The following is a 23291-nucleotide window of genomic DNA, read 5'->3' as shown; positions in this document are numbered from 1 at the left end:
TGTCTACCAAGCCGGAGGCGACCCTAGGTTGGTGGCTCCTATGCCGCTCCTACCTCAGCTACGAGGCAGACCCTTTCATGTCTCCTATTTCTGAGGTGCCGCAGAGGCATAAACCCCCCGACAGTCCTGCCAGGCCTAGCGAGACTTCACTCATTCCGTCCCTGACAGCTGGATTACACTACTGCCTAAGCAGCCACTCTGACCATACGTACCATGCGAGTCTGACTTGTGTGCTCGCTCATACATTCAGTCCCAATCGCTTGCACCACTTGTGCACCACTCTCTTGACATTCAGTCACTCACTCAGTGGGGGTTGTAATACCCCCATCTCCCATTTTTATCCACTCTGTGCATCTGTGCACGTCACGCGTGCCTAACACTCACCTACCCGGGCTTTGATACGGCCAATAGGTTCCGAGAACGGGTACTTTGCAGGTAGCACCCACCTATTGACATTTCGAAGCCCAGATAGTACTCAGCATTGGCGTAAATAAGGGGGGGCCGGGGGGCCTGGCCCCCTCCAGACCTACTTGTGCCCCTCCCCAGAAAATTTTGAAAAGTAATTCCAACTTAGTCAGTTTTTATTTCATTTACATATTTCCTACATATTTCTTAATTTTGATTATGAATTCTATAATAGTAGTTTGTGCAACTAGTTGCAAAAAGATGATTTTTTCAGCACGAGTTGTACGTAAATACTACGAGTGCTGAAAAAATCGAGTTTTGCAACGAGTTGCACACGCTATTTTTTGCAATGACAAAAAATGGGCTTTAATATGAAAAATCTTTACCAAAATTGTACAATCGAATTTACTCCACATGATCATTCATGCCAATAAATTATATTGCAGCAGAGAACAATAAGATTCCATCTTATCGTGCCAAATTGCATAGCTTGAAAAGCTTTGAAGCGATGGATGCAATTGCCTTTGGAAAATTGTGATGTTATGTCCAGCAAACCATTTCATTTATTACGAGACGCTTAGAGTACACTATTTAAACACTCACCCAAACTAATTCAGCTAAATGTAGCCATGTAACTAGTGTCCCAATGTAGGTTTTTCATTATAGCACCCAAATGAGTGCTATAATGAATATTATGCAACCCATTTGAGTTGCATAATGGTCATTAAAGCACCCATTCTGTTGGTATGGAAAAGTAGGCCGTTTTATCGCTAAAATGACAACTGTAAACCAGGTTTTATGATCAGGAATTGCAAAAACATATTTTTGTTGCGTTATCACATCTATGACCATTTGTTCAGCAAAGCATCGAAATATTTAAGTTGGACCCCCGGGAACATTTTTTCGATTTTTAAGCTAAAATCAATGCCGCTTCTAATTCAGTTGCTAGTTTAAAATAATAAATTTGTTCTGCATTTGTTTGACTTGTATCCTGGTCGCAGAAACATAAAAACATAATTGTATTAAGATATAAATATTTCTGTTCTATTAAACTACCATCCGCTTCAAAAAAGACTGAAGCAACTACATCAAAATGAGCACATGTACACAAATCCGGTCAATGAAATTTCGAACGACCATTCTTTCGAAAATCTTCGAGTTAATCGCAAGGTATGCCGCAAAACAGTTGATCAAATTCCTATGAAGCTTTTTGCTCTCGCTATATAATTCTGGCACAGAAAGATATAAAATTATAAAACTTAAGAATCTTTGTTACAATGACAGAAAAATCAACAACGCATTCCATTGAAAGTATTAGGACAAAACTTAGGCAACCTTCGCACTCATAACAGGGATTGCATTAAAGAAATATTTTTATAATCCTCAAAAGATCTTGTTCCATTTGATTTTTTGGCGATTTCATAAGGATCATCGGAAAACTCTTTTGTGCCTGCTTTAGTTAGAATTTGTTTTTTAGGATAAAAAAAATAGATTTAGTTCGTATCAGAATACATTTCTTTTGCAGCACAATTCAGATCGATTTGGTTGCTTCTCAATTCTCTTTGATTTTTGCAGAGAAATCTCTCACCTATTCAGAAAACCATGATAAAGCCTCTTCCTAACGTCAGTAACTACAAAAACCCTATGTTATTCTGGAATTTGATTTATGACTCATAATTTGATGACTCGTGGAATTTATGACTCATAAAAAACACTTTAGGATTCCAAATTTGTGTTCATCGGTACTTAACTATTTCAGCACATAGCATACATTTTGGAATTGCATGAATACTTATATTGATTATGACAAAATTTCGTAGAATTTATTCCACATCTAAAGAGTATCAAAAATTTCAAGTTTCAAAAAAATCGAGATCTTTATGCATTAAGTAATCATGGAAATGCTTGAAAACTTTCAGAAATATACTCATATCGAATTTCATTTATAGATAATTCGAAGAAGATTCTTGAATCTTAGATTACACAGTTATCCACATTTAGTAACATGGAGAAGACAAGTTGACACAGACACAGCGTTTTGAAGCAATCACAGCATCATTGGAAATCAATTGTATTATTCGCGATTTTTTTTTATGTTACTTCTAGGACGAATGAGCGATAAACTTAGTCAAACAATTCATATTGCAATCCATGCGCACAGTGCTTTAAATCGCCTTTGAAAATTACATCCCACCAGCTGGTGCCATGGCCTCCCCTAGACCGAGACTCTAGTTACGCCTATGGTCCTCAGCCAGTGTGGTGGTCTCCCCATCCTGCAACGGAGTGGCACCACTTACCTTACATGTCTCCGATTTCTGAGGTGCCGCAGAAGCATCAACCTCCCGACACTCCTGCCAGACGCAGCGAGACTTTCGTGTCCCCTACTTCTGAGGTGCCGCAGAGGTATCTGTCCCCCGACACTCCTGCCAGGCCTCACCAGACTTCAGTCATTCTAACACTACCGACCATGCGTACCATGCGAGTCTTACTTGTGTGCTCACCCATACACTCGGTCCCTGACTCTGTGGGGGTGTTACCCCCAACTCCCATTCGCTTGCACCACATGTGCACTACTTGGGGGTTGTGTAGGTACCACCCACTTGACGCCGAAGCAGCCCTCACTCTGTGGAACCTCTACAGGCTCCGTTAACGACCTGGCTAATTGTTTCACCCCCAGGTCATTCATCACCTCGGCACGGGTCGCCTGACACCTTGGGATTCGGGGTTAGGAGCTTGTATGCTTTAAGCGACACACGATCGCTTGATAGGGTTTGCTTGCGGATATGTGGTTTTTGGGAGGGAATTAACAGAGCCTCCTGTTAACCCCACCACCTCCTAGTCAGAACCCCCTGACTCGCAAACAGCTGGGGAGGGGTCGTCAAGCCCTTGGACATGGTCCCTGCTGCCCCCTGGCGCAGACGCATGAATCATCCCAAGTAACCAAAAGTTCCTTTAAGAGTACATTTTTCGCTTAATCAGCTGTGAAGCTGCTTAAGCGAAAACGCACTTTTGTAGGTACTTTTGGTTACTTGGGATGAGCTGCATCAAGTATACAAAGAAGAAACTATTGTAAATCGTATAAAATACGGCAGACTTCAGTGGGCTGGTCCCTTAGTGCGAATGTCAGAAGAAAGAATAGCAAAAATAATATTCAACAGAGCACCAAAATCGAACCTGGGGTTACCCTGAACGAGTGTCGTGGGGCAGATACCTCTGCGGCACCTCAGAAGTAGGGGACACGAAAGTCTCGCTATGACTGGCAGGTGTTGATGCTTCTGCGGCACCTCAGAAATAGGAGACATGAATGGGTCTGCCTCGTAGCTGAGGTCCTGACAGAAGCAATCTCTGCCGACGCTGCGGATTGGAGGGACATAAGGCACAATACTGCACGAACCCTCCCAATTGTTTGATTTGTTACAGCAAAGCTGTGAACAGCAAGCACCCCATGGGGGGTTCGAAGTGCCCGGCGTTTAAGCGTGCTGCAAAATCACAGTGCAGGTAACGTAGCTGGCTTGCTCGGCCTCGTGGACTCAAATAAGAGGTGGTCCAAGGGATCGGAGTCGGCTTCATGGGTCATACAGATGCCCTGTGGTCGAACTCGATCCTTTTATCGAACAAGTGGCCGCGCGAAGAACAACATGGTATCGTCGCTTTCGCGGCGTCGGTCAACCGGGCGGGTTCCGAGCCCGAGGACGGAAAGGGGTCCTCGTCAAGGCTAAGGCAGGCGTAGGCACCGCGTCGGCAAGTCCCTCTGTGTGTTGGTTAATAGACCCTATCGCAGAGAGGTCAATTTGGGGTGCACGCGGCATCATCATTCTTGATACCAGTCGTGCAGAGGGAAGCAGGCGCGAAGTCGACCCTTCCCACCTTCCGAGGACATAGGGCGTGGTAAGGCCACCTGGAAAGTCGGCAACGCGCTGGCACGATACCATGGTGTTCTTCTAAAAAAGCGAGTTACGATGTTCGGTGCTGCAAGGACACGCAGCTAACCTCGAGGGTGCGTTGTGCACTGGCCCCCTTTGAAGCATTACTTTCTGGTTGTACCGAAGGGACTATGGGCTTGGCGGCAATGGAAACGGTTTAGCGGGTCGGGGATGTAGTCCTGCCTCCCTCGGTGATCCCTAACCCCGCACTTCCTGGTCAACCCAGGATGTCTGTTGAGCAGATTCCCCCTCCATTGCTTAGGAAGAAAAAAAATACAAGTCAGACCCACACGGCATGATAGAGGTGAGCACACAAGTCAGACTCATAGGAGCGTTAGCATGAGTGCAAGCATGGAGTGCAGAGCGTGAATCAAGTGTTTGGGTGAGCATACAAGTCAGACTCACACGGTATGAGAGAGGTGGGCATACAAGTCAGACCCACATGGCATGAGAAGGGTGGGCACACAAGTCAGACCCACACGGCATGATAGAGGTGCAACAGAGTATGTAGGGTGTGTTTGAGGGTGCGATAGAGTGAGCACCCAAGTAAGACTGTGTAAGCGAGAATGAGCGAGTACGTTAAATACTGCCATCCCCCAGAAGTAGTACTGGGAGGTAGTTCCTGGGGGAAACGATGGCGGAGCCCAAGGGAGTTGAGTCGGTATTACCGGTACGGTCGAGTCCGACACTCCAGTACACTTCCGTGTGGTAGTTTGGCAACTACAATGCACGTGTGCTGGGTTAGTGTGTAAATGCATTCTCCCTTGTAAAAAAAAACACACAGACATCACCTCAATTCGTCGAGCTGAGTCGATCGGTATATAACACTATGGCTCTCCGGGCCTTCTATAAAAAGTTTGTTTTAGGAGCGATCATATAGCCTTTACGTATACTTAGTATACGAGAAAGGCAAAAATATATATATTTTCTCGGGGTGCACCCTTCTATGTCAATTTTTCTTACTCCTCAAAAAAAGTGCTCTAAAAATGAAGACACTCCCCAGAAGACATCAAAAGTCTCCAATCAATATTTTCATCGATAATACTACCACGTGGGCGGGATGATGTGACCGGCGCACAGGTAAGATTTTATTTTGATTTCTGTTAGATAAGGATCTTTAGGATAGCAACCTTTAATCCCGTCCTAAAATTTTATTACTCGATCGCATTTCTATTGAATGGATTTTATGGACATCACTAGAAATCCATGGATAATTAGCTTGATTAGGTGATCGAATCAAATAATTTGAAATGCGTCCGGGTAATAAATGTTAGACCAAGAATAGGGGAACCCAAATGGTCCTTTTTCTTATTACACAAAACCTATTGTTTGGGAGTTTAATGCTTTATTTTGCGTCTGAATTTAAAAACCAAACATTAAATTCTTCTATACACGATCAAAACACAGCTCTAAAATCTAAACTCAAAATCATCGTTTCCACCCTAAATGCTGCATTCTCGAGAGCATGCTTCCTCCTCGCCTCGGTCGGTCTCTCCCGTCACGCAAATACCAACGCATGCGGGCGGGCGCGCAAATGCATTTAACAGCCAGCCCAGCCACACATAATAAGCACCGTGTTCGCTGTTCTTCGCGCGCATGCTTACTTCGCTTACGCTCACTCGCGGTCTGAGCAAGACCGCGTGGTACGGCCGCCAAGCCCTGCCCAGCCAGCAGATCGATCGAACGAAACCTTACACCTTACCTAAAGCGCGGTTGTTGGCAGATCATACATCGATCGGTAGCTAGTTATTATGTGAGGTTGAGCTTGACTGTTGGGCTTCGTTTATTCGTTCGATTCGTTGTCGATCGGCTTGGTTCTATGCGTTCGTTAACTTAGTTTGTTTACAGCCGTACAACTCGACGGAGCATACTAATAACATTCATTACTGCCGCTCGGGATCGATATCGAACAGAGCGTGGCTCATGGAAGCCCGCTGCTGATTGCATGGATTCGTTCTCTTCTCTACGATATTCAATTAATTTTTATTGTGGAAACTAGTCGGTTCGGTAGTTATAGCTGCATGGATCATGTTTTATTTCACGCACAAAGCGAGCCATCTACGGCCGCCTTCCATCACCCCCTCATATTGGTAACGAAGTAGTCAGAGCGCAGTGCACGAGGACGGCGAGAAGAACTCGGAAGAGCCCGCATGCTCTCGCTCAGAACCCCATCCATAATCATAGAAGAGTAGTTCTCGGAGGTGGTTGTCACACTGCCTGACCAGTATCCGACTGGCGGCGGTTCGATCAAGAACAACCGCAACTTTGGAGCGTTCGCGGTTCCGATCTGTTCGGTTTAGTGGAGTCGTCGTTTTGTTATTGGTTGGCACGAGTGGGTGATTGCGAAATTTCGGAAGTGTTGTTCTATGGCAGTGAATAATGTTTGTGTCGTAGAAGTTTGTGCCAACTGATTCATAGAGCTGTTTGCTGCCGTTGGAGTTTATTAGTTGCGCAGCTGGATTTCTTGTGAAGTTTTACGAGGAAGATACTATTTTGAGACCAGTTGGAAGTTTGTCTTTCGTACCGATCATGCATTAAAGCTGCAGATTTCACAGAAGCTGAAATATCCATCCAGTGAAGTGTTGGACAAATCTGGCTAGAAGATTGGCGTGTGTTGCTTTTACTGGTACAACCGCAGTGTGGAGTGTGCTGGCGAGTGTGAAGCAATAATGAAAGTGAATAAAGTGCAGTTTTGAAAAACAAGTTTTACGACTCGAGTAGGGGGTGGTTTGTGCATGTTTGCGGTGAACTAGAAGGACCATTGTTCCATAAACGAAGATTGATAGAACGGATAGGCCCAATTACGGTGAGTAAACTTTAGTGTTTTTGGATGGTTAGTATAATTATAATTTTTATTACTAGTGAACTTCAGTGATTAGAGTCGCACAAATTTTATACACATGCTGCCGAACTTGTGTTCGATGATCAGCGAGCACAAAACTCTTTGCAAGAAATAATGTCTATGATACCATTTTTCTTTTGATCGTATATTTGATTTAACTACGAGAATCGTTTTTAATAGAAATAAGTTCTATCAGCCGACGAGGCAAAGTGACAGGTTACAGCTCTTCGATGAACCTACGCCGAATGGAGTATCCTTCTCCACTAGACTCGATCCTGGGCCAATCGCTTCCAGTGGCCCTGGACATTAGACTGGCCCAGCTTAGTATGGGGAGAAAAAAAATGGTGTCGAATTCCACGGGGCACACCCCAGAGATATGTCTTTGGGTGAGAAAATCAATCTCTCTAAATTTCAGCTCAATCGCTTGTTGCATAAGCTGGCGCATTTGATTTGAAGTTTGTATGGGGATTTCTTCCAAAATATATAGGAAAATACACCTCCGTCACTCATTCTATCTGGAAACTGGTTCTGACTGCCCGATTGACCTCAGAATTGCAAAAACGGCAGTTGGTATGCTACAGAATAATTTCACAGAACATTGTATGATGATTAAATGAACTTTTATATAGCTTTCGGCTGATTTATTAGGAGCTGAATTGTGTATTTTTGGATTTATTGATCGAATTGTATCAACCGAAACCTATATAAAAGTTCATTTAATCATCATACAATGTTCTGTGAAATAGTTCTGTAGCATACCAACTGCCGTTTTTGAAATTCTGAGGTCAATCGAGCAATCAGAAGCAATTTCCAGATCGAATGAATGACGGAGGTGTATTTTCCTATATATTTTGGATGAAATCCCCATACAAACTTCACTTCAATTGCGCCAGCTTATGCAACAAGCGATTAAGCTGAAATTTTCAGAGATTAATTTTCTCACCCAAAGACACAATCCTGAGGGGTGTCCCGTGGAATTAGACAACTTTTTGTTGCATGGGCCAGTCTACTGGACATTGAGCGCCCTCAGGTCCTCTTCAACTGCAAAAAGCCATCGTGTACGCGGCCTTCCACGAAGCCTGTGGCCTCTTGCGGGTTCTCTACTAAATATTATCTTCGCTTGACGTTCTTCCGGCATACGAACAACGTGACCAGCCCACCGTAGTCTGCCGTGTTGTATAAGCTTAATAATATCCAGCCCTTTATACACCTGGTACAATTCGTGATTCATGCGACGCCGCCAGATACCGTTCTCCTGTTTACCGCCGAGTATTGTCCGCAGCACCTTACGCTCAAACACTCCGAGAGCTCTCCGATCAGCCTCCTTTAACGTCCATGTATCATGGCCGTATAAAGCCACCGGAGGAATCAGAGTAGTATACAGCGCGAGTTTTGTTTTCGTTTGCAGACTACGGGACTTAAGTTGGTTACGAAGTCCGTAATAAGCCCTATTTGCATCTGCAATGCGCCTATCGCACGTCACTAATGTTCCAAGATACACAAATTCTTCTACCACTTCAAATTTTTCACCATCCAGCACCATTTCACTACCACCACCACTAATGAAGCCACGTTAATTGCCAGCGACCATGTACTTCGGTATGCTGTTATTGATCGTGAGTCCAATACTTGCTGTCTCCCTCTTAAAAGGCACAAAAGCCTCTTCCATGGCACGGGGATCAATCCCGATAATATCGATATCGTCCGCAAATCCCAGGAGCATATGCGATCTTGTGATAATGGTACCGCTTCTTTGCACACCAGCTCTCCTAATCGCTCCCTCGAGCGCTATATTGAACAGTCGATTCGAGAGTGCATCACCCTGCTTTAATCCATCTAAGGTACAAAATGACGTCGATATTTCATCCGCAACCCTTACACTTGATTTCGATCCGTCCAACGTTATACGAATCAGCCGTATCAGTTTCGCCGGAAAACCACGTTCAATAATAATTTGCCGTAATTCATTCCGTTTCACTGAATCGTACGCCGCATTGAAAGCAATAAACAGATGATGTGTCTGCAAGTTGAACTCCCGGGATTTACCAAGGATTTGTCTTAGGGTAAACATTTGACCCGTCGTTGACCGGCCCTCACGAAAACCTGCATGGTATTCGCCGACGAAGGACTCTTCAAGCGGTCTCAATCCGTAGAACAGAATACGGGACATAATTTTGTACGCCGAATTAAGGAGGGTTATTCCTCGGTAATTGGCGCACTCCAGTCTGTGCTCTTTCTTAAAGAGAAGGCAAATAAGGCCATCCAACCAGCTAGCAGGCATTTCCTCGTCTTCCCATATTTTCGACATGATATTGTGCAGAACTTCTTAAAGCTGCTCACTGCCATGTTTGAGAATTTCAGCCGGGAGCTGGTCCTTCCCCGCAGCCTTATTGTTTTTCAGCTCTTTAACAGCTTTTTTAACCTCATCTAGTATAGGCGACTCCACAGCTTGTCCATCGTCGCTAATATTTATTCTGTTCACCGATGCACCGTCTCACTTCCACTATTCAACAAAGTCTCGAAGCGTTGCTTCCACCTGCCAGCCATTTCGGTTTTATCTGTCAGCAAATTCCCTTGTTGGTCGTTGCACATGACGGGCGCTGTATTTCTCCGCACCCCATTAACAGACTCATAAAACCTCCGCATATCGTTCTGTTACATTTTTTCCTGCGCCTCACTAATCATTTGTTCTTCATATTATTTCTTCTTCCTGCGGTGAGTTCCTTTCACGGCTGTTCTTGTTTCCTTGTACCGATCTCTATTCGATCGGGTACCCGACACCAACATCCGGCTTCTGTCAACGTTCTTCTCGTCTGTCACTCTCTGACACTCCACATCGAACCAACCCGTTCTGGGTCGCCTCTGTGCAGTTCCTACCACTTCTCGTGCTGTTGTGCTCACCGCTCCATGGATCGACTCCCATAGATCGTTGATGTTGTCGCTAACGTTGATTGCACTTATCCGTTCGTCGAGCTTCTGGCGGTACTCAGCCGATACTCCTTCCGCCGACAATCGCTGGATATTGTAACGCATCGTTCGCTGTGATCTTTCGTTCGATACAGTTGACAACCGTGATCGAATTTTACTAACAACGAGGTAGTGATCAGAGTCAATGTTCGGACCTCTGAATGTCCGCACATCGATAACATCCGAGAAATGGCGCCCATCCACCAGAACATGGTCTATCTGGTTGCAAGTTTCACCATTTGGGTGTCTCCAGGTGTGCTTTCGGATGTTCTTTCGTGCAAAGTAGGTGCTACTGATGGCCATCCCTCTGGAAGCAGCGAAATGTACTAGCCGTAGGCGGTTGTCATTGGTAGCGGAGTGAAGGCTCTCCCTACCGATTATGGGACGGAAAAAGTCGTCTTTACCGACCTGAGCGTTAGCGTCTCCGATAACAATTTTCACGCTGTTTGAGCCGCACCTCCTGGTGAACAGACGCTCGAGGCGTACCTTCTCACTCTAGCTGATGTCAGAAGGACAACAGTGCCCAGGCTGCACTACCAGCAAAGTACAAAACCCTTAGCTGGAGGTCTTTTGTCATCGGACGACCCGTGGAAGCGTGAGATAGCGACTTGTGGGGATCAGAGTTCTTATGGGCGCTTCTTCCTTGATGTCAACCCACCATTTTGCAGCACATGTTGTTAATACAACTAAATTTTCTACCAAAGTTTTGAAACATAACTAGGGAAAAATAAGAAAACTATTTATATTAACTCAATTATATCAACGGTATATAAATAACTGATGCTGTTCCAATTATGTTATAATCTTGTTCTGCCTTTCTACTCGGGATGTTGCTACAGATAATTACACTCAACCATCTTTTTATGACACTTTTTTGTACGTCAGTACGTTTTACGTCCCTTTTTCTACGGCACGTGACGTAAAAAGAATATCAAGCATTATGTTCATCCAAAAGTAAACTTATAAGAAAATTATTGATTATGGATCCTGTACACCTCCGGTGGTGCAAGGGGCCGACTTGAAAGATCTCCACCCTGAGCGATGTCCAGCTATCGCTTTAGCCTGTTGCCAGTTTAGATTTCGGTCGACTTCTTTTATTTCTTTATTGAGGCTTCGCCGCCATGAGCCTCTGGGTCTGCCTCTGCTGCGATGTCCCGCTGGGTTCCAGTCTAATGCTTGTTTACAGATCTCGTTTCCGCCCTTACGTAGAGTGTGGCCGACCCAGCCCACTTCCGATCCCTAATTTCTGTTGCTATCGGCCTCTGGTGACAACGACGATGGAGCTCGTTGTTTGAGGTCCAGTTGTGAGGCCACCAGGCCCGAATTACATACCGCAGGCATCTGTTGATGAACACCTGCAGCCGTTGAGTGTTCTCGACTGATACACACCATGTTTCGCTAGCGTATAACAGCACAGATTTCACGTTAGAGTTCAATTTGGTGCGTTCACTTATCTGCCTATTTTTCCGGGCTAGGATAACTTAATCTCGCAAAGGCAGCCCTTGCTTTCTTGATCCGTGCGCCTATGTCGATCTTGGTACCGTCGACTGACGCCATTTGGCTACCAACATATTGGAAGCTTTCAACATTTTCCACTGGTTACCCGGCTGCTGTGAAACTGGAAGAAGTCACCGTGTTTACATCCAACGATTTGGTTTTGTTGGCGTTGATGACGAAACCTGCCGAATAGCTCGCGCTCGACAAGGTCCTTGAGCTTACTCTGCATATCAGAGCGCTGTTGAGCGAGGAGTGCAACGTCATCAGCCAATTCGAAGTCATTTGTATGCTCCATGGTTATAGGCTACCATGGCAGCCCGCGCGCGGTTTGGTTCACGGTCAATCGCATCTACCAGAATCTCGTCGATTACGATGAGGAATAGTAGCGGTGATAGAATACATCCTTGCCTCACACCAGCTACGACCCGGATAGGGTCGGACAGGACCCCGTTGTGCAGCACTCTACACGAGCTTTGAGCATCTCGGCTGATATGCGATCGACCCCTGGGACTTTTTTCGATTTCATGCTTTGAATGGCTGTTTAAATCTCTAGCAGTGATGGAGCTTCGGTATTGACGCGTGTTATACGTCGGATCCTAGGCAGATCATACCGAGGTGGTGGTTATTACATTTCAACAAATGTCCCATAATACCAAACTTAATATTATCTAAAACCCATTATAAAATTTATTTGTTAGGAGTTAGGAAACTGTTATTATTGTTAAAAAATGTTGTTTGATATCACCGCCACCGCCATCCCACTCCGGCAGTACAAAATTGCCAAAAAAACGCAATGCCAAAAATGTTCGGGAGTTGTTAAATATTATATTATTATATCGAACGTTTCAACTTCAATCTAATAATTAGAAAAAAGGCATTCTTAAGGTTCTTGTGAACAAAAAATACGCATTTGTAAAGTTTCAGTTAGAAACAGACCAAAAAATACTAAGCACATTTTTACTTTTGGAGAACTTAAATCTAAAAAATGTGAGTATTTCGATTAATTTTGTAGTTAAAGTTAACTTAAGTTGAGTACTGTTACCTATATTTGACAAAGACATACTATTTAAGACCCTGACAATGCAGCCTTGAACTAATATTGGGGTTTGCGACGTAACTGAAGCCGTACGATGCTGATCGAAATGCTTTGTCAAACAGCGTTTTTAATCAAAAATCAATATTCATGTTCAATTAAAAACTGATGTAATGAAGTCAAAACTCAACTGAACTACTTTAAATTTTGAATTTGAATCACGTAAGTATTCTAAAAAATGAGAAAAACATAATTCTGATGAAAACACGAATTTCAATTTTTGAGGTCTTGGCTGCTCTCTAACCAATGGGCACAGCTTTGGTAGAAGGTAGCCGCTCGATGTCCGCTTTTCCACACTTTCTGTCCTGTCCACCAGATTCCCTACAGCGCTACGACGTCGAAGTTGCGGGGATGTAATTCATCGTAGATTATCCTATTCTGGAACAGATGCAACCATGATTTTGGTTCTGTTATAATCCCTATATACAAATCTACCAAGATGGTATGAATAGAGACAAAAAAGTGACATTTTGATGGAATTATATCGCCACAAAAGGTATTTGTGGTCAATTTTACTGCATCTGACTCAGTGACCCACCGAAAGAACTCCGGATAGGAGGACCACATCACAAGTTTCAGCATGTATTTTGAATTCTGGGATCCGTACGAGCAGAATAGTGATAAAACCAGGCCAATGCGACAAAAAATGACGAAATGGCAGCAATTTGATTTTTTTTCCTTCACTCAGGCCGACACGGGTTAAAATGATAAAAGGAACTTAAAATTCCCTCAAATTCTCTTGTTCCAAAATATGCAGAACAATCCTTAGCTCTTCCTCTGTCTACCGCAAGGGTGAATGGTGAATTCCCCATTCAAAAATATGTACATGCATTTGAAAATGCAATACACCAATGTATTCACTCTGATGTGTAACCTACGTACATTTTTTAAGGCTTTTGAACTTTGTAGAAGACGTCACTTCGATAAAAATTGAAACTAAAAAGCAATCGAAATATTGATTTTTTAGGGTCACCCTAACATTATTATTTGAATTTATCATAACAAATGATACAAACGACGTACAACAATGGTTTCTTCAGCAAAGTTCCTCAGCAAAGTGCCATAAGGAACAACATTCTAGAGAATCTTACAATGCTAAAATAAGAAATATAGCAGTAAAAAATTTTAACTCAAAATGTAGTGGAACCACCCTTTTGTAACAAACTTCAAAATAAAGCTTGAATAATGAGCATTGACTTTGCTGAAGACACTTTGTTCCTAAAATATCATCTGCGAGGTTAAAATAATTTTTTCCCCCTAATACCATCCCGATTTTGGCACCCGTTTTTGTCTACCCCCGATTTTGGCAACACCCGTTTTTGGCAACATTTTCTTCCCGATTTTGGCAACGACCTCGAAAATATTTTTTTATTCCTTTTTAGAGCTAAAACCTTTTTGACCCTTCCTTCGGAAGTATCTTTAATTTCATTTTGTATGCGTTACGCAGGTGTGTTAACGTATTAATCTATCAAGAAATCTTGTGAATTATTAAATGAAATGTATGGTATTTGAAACAAATTCACTTTAATATTGAAAATACAATTTAAACAAATGATATGATATGGAAATATGCCTATTTTTCTGATTTGTTTCAAAAAAACAAATGATTTTAATTGAGGGAAAAGGGAAAGGGAAAAGGGAAAAGGGATTTTAAAAATTTCTTCAGTGGAAGCTAGATAGCAAATGTTAGCATATTTTGAGATACTAATAGACCACTTATATGCATGTAGGTGTGCAATTTCTGAAATTTACTATTATATAAATCTCACTCATTTTCAAGGTATTGAACAAGTTTAGCCGCTCAGATCAATGACTGCTTTAGTTAGTACTGGATTAATTAATATCGAGGTCTCTGGAAATTACGAGTATAATATACGTTACGATAGTTACTAACCATGTCACATTAGCTATTCAATCCGACGAGCGCCTTACAGATAGGTAGCATGAAGTACAGTTCGTTATCATTCGTTGAGTTGTCACTTAACCCATGACATCCGCCTTTGGGTAGGCAATTATTTTGTCACTTTCACTGTAAATCGCCGTGAGAAGCTGAGTAGTTTCATCTCGTTTTAAATACTGGAGTCTGGAAGGGTCAAAATCTCACTGTAGGTGGATTAATCTGGGTTTATTAATATGTAATAGGATAAACAATACCAAAAGTGAATGTCATTAAGGTTTACATGGGTATTATGGGCTCTGTACGAATAGTGGGCACTTTCACTGAAATAATGAACCACCACTCGTATCACCGCTCATTGCAAACAATTTGTATTGACACTTTTCTGCTCTTTTTATTCACGTTTTCCATGTCCCTATTCACAGTATCCTAATCTAACCAGCCCACCGTAGAATGTCGTATTTTTTGGCATTCTAACTGATTTTGTCGTCGACAAGCTGACTCACACCGTTGAATATAGTACAACACCTATTAAGCGAAGCCCACTGTTTACATCACAATGCAAACGGTACTACATGAGTGATCCAGGAGTAAGCAAGCCCCAGTAGGTTTAATTGCTAGTGATTAGCACATTCGATTTTCTAAATGCGCTATATAGCCATCAAGTCGTTTTGCTTATTATGCGCCTCTTTTCTAGTATCAGCCGAGAAACTGTCATTTTATCATTTTATCCGTCTTTCTGCTGCGTTGATACTTTCTCTCCTTGAAAGAAGAGCGAGGTACTAATGCGAAAGTCGTTGCTTACATGGATACCTCACCACGGCTTGGCTTGTTAGACAGTGTTACTCATTGTTTATCACAGCAACGATCGCTCCTACTCGTTGTTTGGCATATATATCAAAAATGTCAATTATGATGCACGTTAGGGTGGCTCAAATTAGTATGGGAAAAACTTTTTTCAATTTTTTTGATGGGCCCTCTTATTCGGTTCTATTTGATGCCCTGATGCTCTGGACAAAATTTCAGCCAAATCGGTCAACGTTTGGGCGGTGCTAAACTCGTTGGAAGTTTATTTGCAAAAAATGTATGCAGAAACATAAAAAAACAGTGATTTGCTGTTGGACAGCACAATTTACGATCAAAAATTATGATACTCATTCAGATCTTGAAGAATTTAATACAGAATGTTATGCAGAAAACCGCGAGAAGATTAGATTTCGCTTGGCTAAGTTATTAGCATTTCTCTGAAGTGGGGTTTGAGAAAATTTCGTTTCTTTTACCTTTGAAAAGAAATAAATTCACCCCTATAACACTCCAGTAAAATGCTAATATCTTTGTCTAATAAACTCTAATCTTCTCGCGGTTTTCAGCATAACTTTCTGTATTTAATTCTATAAGAACTGAATGAGTATCATGATTCTAGATTGTAAATTGTGCCGTCTAACTGCAAATCACTGTTTTTGGATGTTTCTGCATACATTTTTGCATATAAACTTCCAACTAGTTTAGCACCGCCCAAGACCGATTTGGCTGAAATTTTGTCCAGAGCATCAGGGCATCAAATTAGGGGTTCCATTCCCGGAAACGATTTCCCGGGAAATCAATTTTCCCGGGATTCCCAATTCCCGGGATGCACACTTTAGTTTCCCGAATTTCCCGGGAAATTATTTTTTTTATAGTATATAGCATTTTTTGCAAACGACTGTTAATCTATGGTTAAAGTATGTGGAAATCATTTTCTTATTTTTCAAATAAGATGAGGAAGTATCACTTATATTTTTGACTAACATCTTCTCACTGTTTCCATAATTAAAATTCTATTTAATAGCATATTTCGCTTTCAAGGTAGATTTCTCCCAATGTTATAAAAGAAAAAGTTTTTATCTTTAGATGCTACAGTATTGACGGGTTGAAGGGAGGCGAAGAAAAGCATAAGATTCCATCGGTCGTTTATTTATTGAGTAGGTAGGCTCAACCGCCGGGCATTATGAAGTCTAGTGTTTGATGAAATTACTCATCGCAGATATTTAAGCAAGGGCAGTGACGGCTTTGGAAGGTTTATTGTCAGAGGTTTATTTTTAAAACTTTAATACTTTTAGATACGTGTTCCAAACAGACTCATGTTCTGAACACTCAATTTTGTTATGATATCGGGGGAAAGACGGCTTTGGCAGGTTTTGTTCTATTATTGGCAGGGGGGTTTTTGTCGACCAAATTTTATGAAATTTGGACACAATATTCTTTGGTATGCAAAGAACGTTTAGGCCAAATTTGAGCCTAGTCAGGCATAAAAAACCCCCCTGCCAATAATAGAATAGAACCTGCCAAAGCCGTCATTCCCCCTATGTTTTCTTTTTCTAAATTATAATGAACTACTAAGAGTTTACTGTCTGGATATATCAGAGTGCAAAAGTTAACATATTTTAGGTCTTTACTATAAGGTCATTACAAATAATTACAAAAACTCGCCAAACTTATGCAACTTTATGCGTTTTTGGTGCTTCTCGGAATTTCAAACAAAGTTTGACAGAAAGAATCATTTAATATTCATAGTTAGGATTTTTAAGGTACGACCATGAAGCGCTCGTCTGGAAGTATTGTATCGCTTTTGAAAAAAACATTTAATGCTTACACACTTCAAATTCAAAGGCGAAATGTGCTCAAGTGTTCGTATAAAGGTTCGTATTATAAATCAAATTTGACCAGAATATTGTTTTCATTAAGAAAATATACGGACGAGTACCAGAATGGTTGATGCTAGAAACCTTCCGGCAATAACAGAACAAATCCTGTCAAAGCAGTCTTCTCCTCCATATCAAGGAAGAATCAAGGAATCAGCTGAACACAGCAGATCTTACTCTCTAACGAAAGCAGATGCAGAAACTTCGCCATCTGCTGCTCAGAACGTTTTACGAAGGTAACACTTTACTTAACGAACTAAACAGAGATAATTTTTCAGACCTTTCAACAACTCTATAATCATTTTCGCACAATGTAACAAGTATCGATCCTTTGAGATCGAGTCGAGAGTATATTTTTATCCTAAGTTATTATTTCCCGTTACGATTTTGAGTTTCGCAGAATTGTTTCATTTCCCGGGATCCCGGGAAATCTCTGGAAGTCAACATTTTACTTCCCGTTTCCCGGGAAGTTGATTCCCGGGAAAAATGGAACCCCTACATCAAATAGAACCGAATAAGAGGGCGGCCCATCAAAAAATTCGTAAAAGTGTTTTTTGAGCCACCCTAATGCACGTGCATCATTCAAACGCAATCCTCATACTTTGTAGTACATATCCTAAGTATTTAGCTTCAATCATGCAAACAAAAAAAATGAAATTTAGTGTGAAATTTTTTTTCCGTTTTTAGCAACATCCCCATTTTGGCAACATTAACATCCGGTCGTGTTGCCAAAATCAGGAAAGGACTGTATCCCGGCGTGGCCCATAGTGCAGTGGTCATACTTCACTGCTAGATGAATATGTACAAAGAACATTAAATAAAATACACTTTGCTGTTTATTGAATGCATATGCACTGCAGATGACAAAATGCTTGACATAGTTTTGGGGGTCTTCCATGAAAGGCTGAATTACATATAGCTGAAAACTCATAAGGCTGAACACGAAAGGCTGAAAAAGATAAAATCTCACATAAGGCTGAAATAACAAAAGGCTGAAACTCGAAAGGCTGAAGAATCGTGAGAAACTAATTTTAGTGGAAGAATTCACATTTGACGATAATAGGGCTACAAACTAAAATGATCCGCAAGCTTCTTGCGACTTCTTGTTGTCTTTCAATTTTTATATGGAATTCTTATTTTTTAGTCTATACAGCTAAAAATGTTGAGGTAACATAGAAAGGAACAAGACTTTATTGTTCTTGGTTCTTGTATTTGGTTTTTGATTCTTGCCAAGATTACTTTCTTATTTTTTATTGTTTATTCTTCTCTCTTCTTCCTTCTTCTTTTCCCTTCTTTATTCTTCCTTCTTTCTTCCTACTTCCTTCTCCATTTTTTCTTTTTCCTTCTTTTTTATTCCATTTTTTTCATTTTTTTCCTTCTTTCTTCTTCAACCCTTCCTAGTTCCTTCTTCCTGTTTCTTTCTTGCTTCTTTTTCTACCTTTCTTCTTAGTTCTTCCTCCATAGTTCTCCCTTCTTGATTCCTTCTTCCTTGTTCCTATTTCCTTCTTCCTTCTTCTGCCTTTCTTGTTCCTTCTTTCTTCTTCCTACTCTTTTTTTGGGGTTTCTTCTTCCTTCATTTTTCTTTGTTCTTCTTCTTCCTTCTCCATTTATTCTTTAGGCTTCCTTAGTTCTTCCTTTTCCTTTTCTTTTCTTTCTTCCTTCTTTTATTTCCTTGTTTTTCTTCCCTTTCTGTCTTCTTTCCTCTACCATGTCCCTTTTCCTAGTTTCTTCTTCCCTTTTCTCTATTCTTTCTTTATTCTACCTTCTTCTTTCTTCCTTCTTTCAACCTTTTTTTCCTTTTCTTTCTTTCGTCCTTTCTTGTTTTTTTCTTTTCTTCTTTCTTCCTTGTCTTTATTAAGGTGTTTTTTTAATCTACAGACTAAGTTCAACACCGTTTATTTTTTATTCTTTATTATTTATTCTTCTTTATTTTATATTCCTTCTTCTTTTTTATTTTTTTTTATTCTTTATTCTTTATTCTTTATTCTTTTTATCTATTCTTTATTCTTTATTCTTTATTCTTTATTCTCAATTCTTTATTTTTTATTCTTTATTTATTATTCATCTTTGTTCTTTATTCATCATTCTGTATTCTTTATTCATCATTTTCTATTCTTTATTCATAATTATTTAAGTTTAGTCAATTATTCTCTATTCCTCAAACATTATTCACTATCCAACCACTCAACATAGTTGGTACAACATATCGTATGGTTGGGATTAATTTCATCCCATCAATTTCAGCCTTCTGATACTTTCAGCCTTTTGAGACTTTCAGCCTTTCGGGATTTCAGCCTTTTGAGTTCAGCCTTATGTGTTTCAGCCTTTCGTAGGACACCCTAGTTTTGGGCACGCTTTCACACTACGTACTCCTGTGTGCGTTGTCTACAACCTACAGTCTACAACCTTATGATATCACACTTTTAATAGTTGTCAAGATTTTGATATGGGTAATATTTTTAATTTTATTTACAAGGTCGAGTCCTTTACTAAAATACTAGGACCTATTCACCTATCGGTACCTCTTTTGACTTACACACTTTTATTTATTTTACGCTTTTACTACGCTCGAGAAAGGTACATATCACCATTGCTAGGTGGTTTGATATGGATTTTAAATGAACTTTCGGGTACGTTTCGCAAACTAGTAGACATACATATTTTTTTGGCAAAGTGGAGGACTTCAAGCGACAATAACAATGCAACTGTTACGGTGCGTAAATTTGCGTAAGCTTGCGTCTATAAACAGCAAACGCCGCACAAAAACTTCACACCAAAACACAAACGTCTGCGGTTCATTCATTTTTCCAAGATAGTAAACACCACATTTGTAAGCTAGCTGGCAACTCAATAGACTGTTCGTTTAATTTGATTAAATTTAAATTGGCAAAAAAAGCTCCGATTTTCATCAAATCGTTTTTCCACTTCATTTTGCCTTCGCTCAATGCCACTTTCGCGGTAGCTTTTTTGGCGCATGATGCAGCTTGACAGGGGAAGGTTGTGTAAACTTCTCGCTTGAAGTGCGGTTCTCTTTGCAATCCGGAAATTTACCTTTATTCAAACAAGACTTTCGAGTGCCTGAGAGTCCACTACTGACCCAGTAATGTGCAGACGACTGGCGATTGCTGGTTGGTGACCGCCGTTTCCACGTATAGGTTCTCCGCTTCGTTTAACTGAATCTATGTTTGGTAGGACTAGATCTGAAGTATTTTAGATTGAGGAATGCTAAGGTGTTTGAAAAGGCATGTGCTTATATGAGAAGCGACGCACCTGTAATACTGAGATCTTTCTCGCACATTGCATTTCGCCAATGGATGTAAATCTGCTTAAAGAGAGTTCAAAAGTGTGATTATGTCAGTCGATGATGGTACTTGATTTTAAATATTTTTATTCATCCATAGTCCTATACTATGTGATCAAATATCACACCAACACTATTCGTAGCGCTGGCTGAACTGGGCCAGTACAACACCAACATCAAATGGCGAGGCTGGTACCTTAGCACTGTGAATTCGAACCAACGATGACGCCGGTACCTCACGGAACGTGATATTTCTTCCGTCTCTGTGGGGATCTGTGCCATAACTTGGGGGTGTGAGCATACCATTGACTTCATTTTATGAGTTGGAAATGGAAGCCAATCAGTATACGGTATCCATTTCGGACTACTGGTCGGATACCTTATATATTGATCGCTATATCGGCTTAAGCTACCGGCCGCGGACCGTGGTAAGATCGCCGCTGGTCTGAGGCCGAATGTGAGGGATAATAGCTGCTATAGAAACAGCACGTGACTGTTTTCGATTAGTTAAGATACTGCTGGCACTATTTCCTGCATGTTCTCACTCTTACAAACGAATCACGGTTTCATTTTATTCATTGATGAGGTTTTTGTATTTACTTTTTTAATGTTTACAAATTAACCGTGAATCGTAAACCTAATGCAAATTAATCAACAATTCTGTTCCATAACTCGATATTTCTCAGAGTCGATGATCATTTCAGTACCACTATTGAACTAAATAAAATAAAATAAACAAATCCAGATTGGTCCACTTAGTTCACAATTATAATGAGGTTTATTAACCATGTAAATGAGACTGATAAACTATCGGCCCTCTCGTTACCAATTTATTGGATGTGGTAATGATCCTGAGATCGGGATCACACATTTCAAGACTTATTGATCGTTATTTGGTCGAAAAAATGTCAAAATATACAAGTCATAGCAATGACTGTGAAGCCGGCCATTCAACCATCGCATTGAGATGCAGTCTCGTCCCCTGACAGTAGATCCTTTGCCTTTCGAAATCCAGTTCAACTCGGCAGAGAAACCAGAACCACTGACGACATTGACTGGATGCTGAAAGTGGCCAAAAAATTGGCGAGAGTGACGGCGCGACTCTAATTTCAAGGTGCTTTTCGTGAGCGGCATTCTGCTGCTGGATGCTGTATTGCTAACTGGACAATCACACATTTATTTAAAATTAATGACCGCTGAGGTCGCCATACTTTAGCGCTATGATTTTCAGTATCTGATCTTATTAATCAAACCGAAGCGGATGTGAGTTTCAAATGATTCAAATGATCCTTTTTAGTTTTTTGCCTTTCCCATATGAAACAGTCATGATATCATTCTAAGTTCTAATACGGCATAAGCATTTAGGATATAAGAAGTCCAATAAAATAGAAAAGGGAAAACTTCCGATGGTAAATAGATCCAAGCTGTATCATTGCCGTATAAAATAGGAAAATGTAAATTCTAAATACGCATGAACAAAAGATCAGTTCAATACCAATGCGGAAGCAAACATCTTTGACCAATTTTGTGTTTCTTCCAACGATTCTCGTTCTTTTCGTTCAAGCAAGGTCACTTTCGCGGATTGTAAAATTATGCGCTTCCGAATTTATTCAGCTGAGTTTTTTTTTCTGTCATAGACTCCCGCAGAGCGGCAAAAGTTTAAACAAGCAACTACCCCGATCAAAACATCTAAACCACATTTTGTTTTCAACGTTAACCACCTAAACCAGCTTGGGCGGCCTCCGCTCCGGCGTTTTGGTTGGCGATGATGACTGTGTAGACGCGTGACGATGAAGTTTTGCTTTTTTTCTTTGCTCAACGCAACAAGCTGTCCAGCAGGCATCAACTGCGTGGTTCTGCTCCAAGTTATTGTATTCATATATAATTCCAAAGGTACGGCTATAGAATGAAAATGGCAACAGATTTTTCAAACCACCAACAATGTGCCGGTTGATTCAATGTTAAACATTTTGCAATTTTTAGTTTTTGTCCATGCCACCAAGTTAAACCATTCAGAAGGGAAATTGAGGGTAAAACGGGTCACTCAAATAGCTATGCATATGCTTTGCACTATCTACCAAATTGTATGACGCTTCCTAATAGTTCCACGGTGTAAAATTAATAAATTTATGTACACGCAAGAAAAAAACCGTTCATGAACTCATGAACTAACAAGATCACGGTGCATTTTTGGTCACGGTTTTGGGAACAACAGTTAAGTTTTCCGAAACGTTCTGGGATACTAAACTGGTGTTCACGAATCCATGACTTAAATCACGATGTATTTTATTTGGTTTGCGAATTCGGGAATGCTTTTTTTGCGTGTAATATAAGTTTCTATATATACCACTAATTTGGGTTTGCTGAAATTGCTAAACTGGGTTTTAAAATATAACTCAACTCAACAGAAAGTGTTCTAATAAAAATGAAAAAAAGAAATTAAACATCCTACTATTAAAAAACGATCACAGTTATTTTTTTTTCGGAAACTCAACTTGCTCTGCTGTTCCCAACCCGAGTCGCTGTGAACCGTCCGACTAACAACTGATTCAATCGGCCATCATTGGTCTCTCGATAGGTTTAATAGTTAGACACTTGCGTGCAGTGTAATTAACTACTCGCATGTTTAAATATAGCGATACAAGCGAAGTAATTGATTAAGCAAACACCAAAAACAACTAAAGT

At 40.9% G+C, this 23291-nt stretch overlaps 1 protein-coding gene across 1 annotated transcript in view; it reads left to right on the top strand.

The window, feature by feature from the left end:
• The first annotated feature begins 6173 nt into the window (after positions 1-6173).
• Positions 6174-23291, top strand: part of LOC134204484 (torso-like protein) — a 169604-nt gene continuing 152486 nt past the window's right edge. The window contains exon 1 of the mRNA XM_062679301.1: positions 6174-7134. The gene's annotated coding sequence lies outside the window, so the exon portion shown is untranslated. The remainder of the gene's footprint in view (positions 7135-23291) is intronic.

The sequence above is a fragment of the Armigeres subalbatus genome, chromosome 1, assembly GCF_024139115.2.
Source record: "Armigeres subalbatus isolate Guangzhou_Male chromosome 1, GZ_Asu_2, whole genome shotgun sequence".
NCBI lineage: Eukaryota > Metazoa > Arthropoda > Insecta > Diptera > Culicidae > Armigeres > Armigeres subalbatus.
Note: the sequence above shows the minus strand (reverse complement) of the source record. Positions and strands in the feature narration are given on the sequence as shown.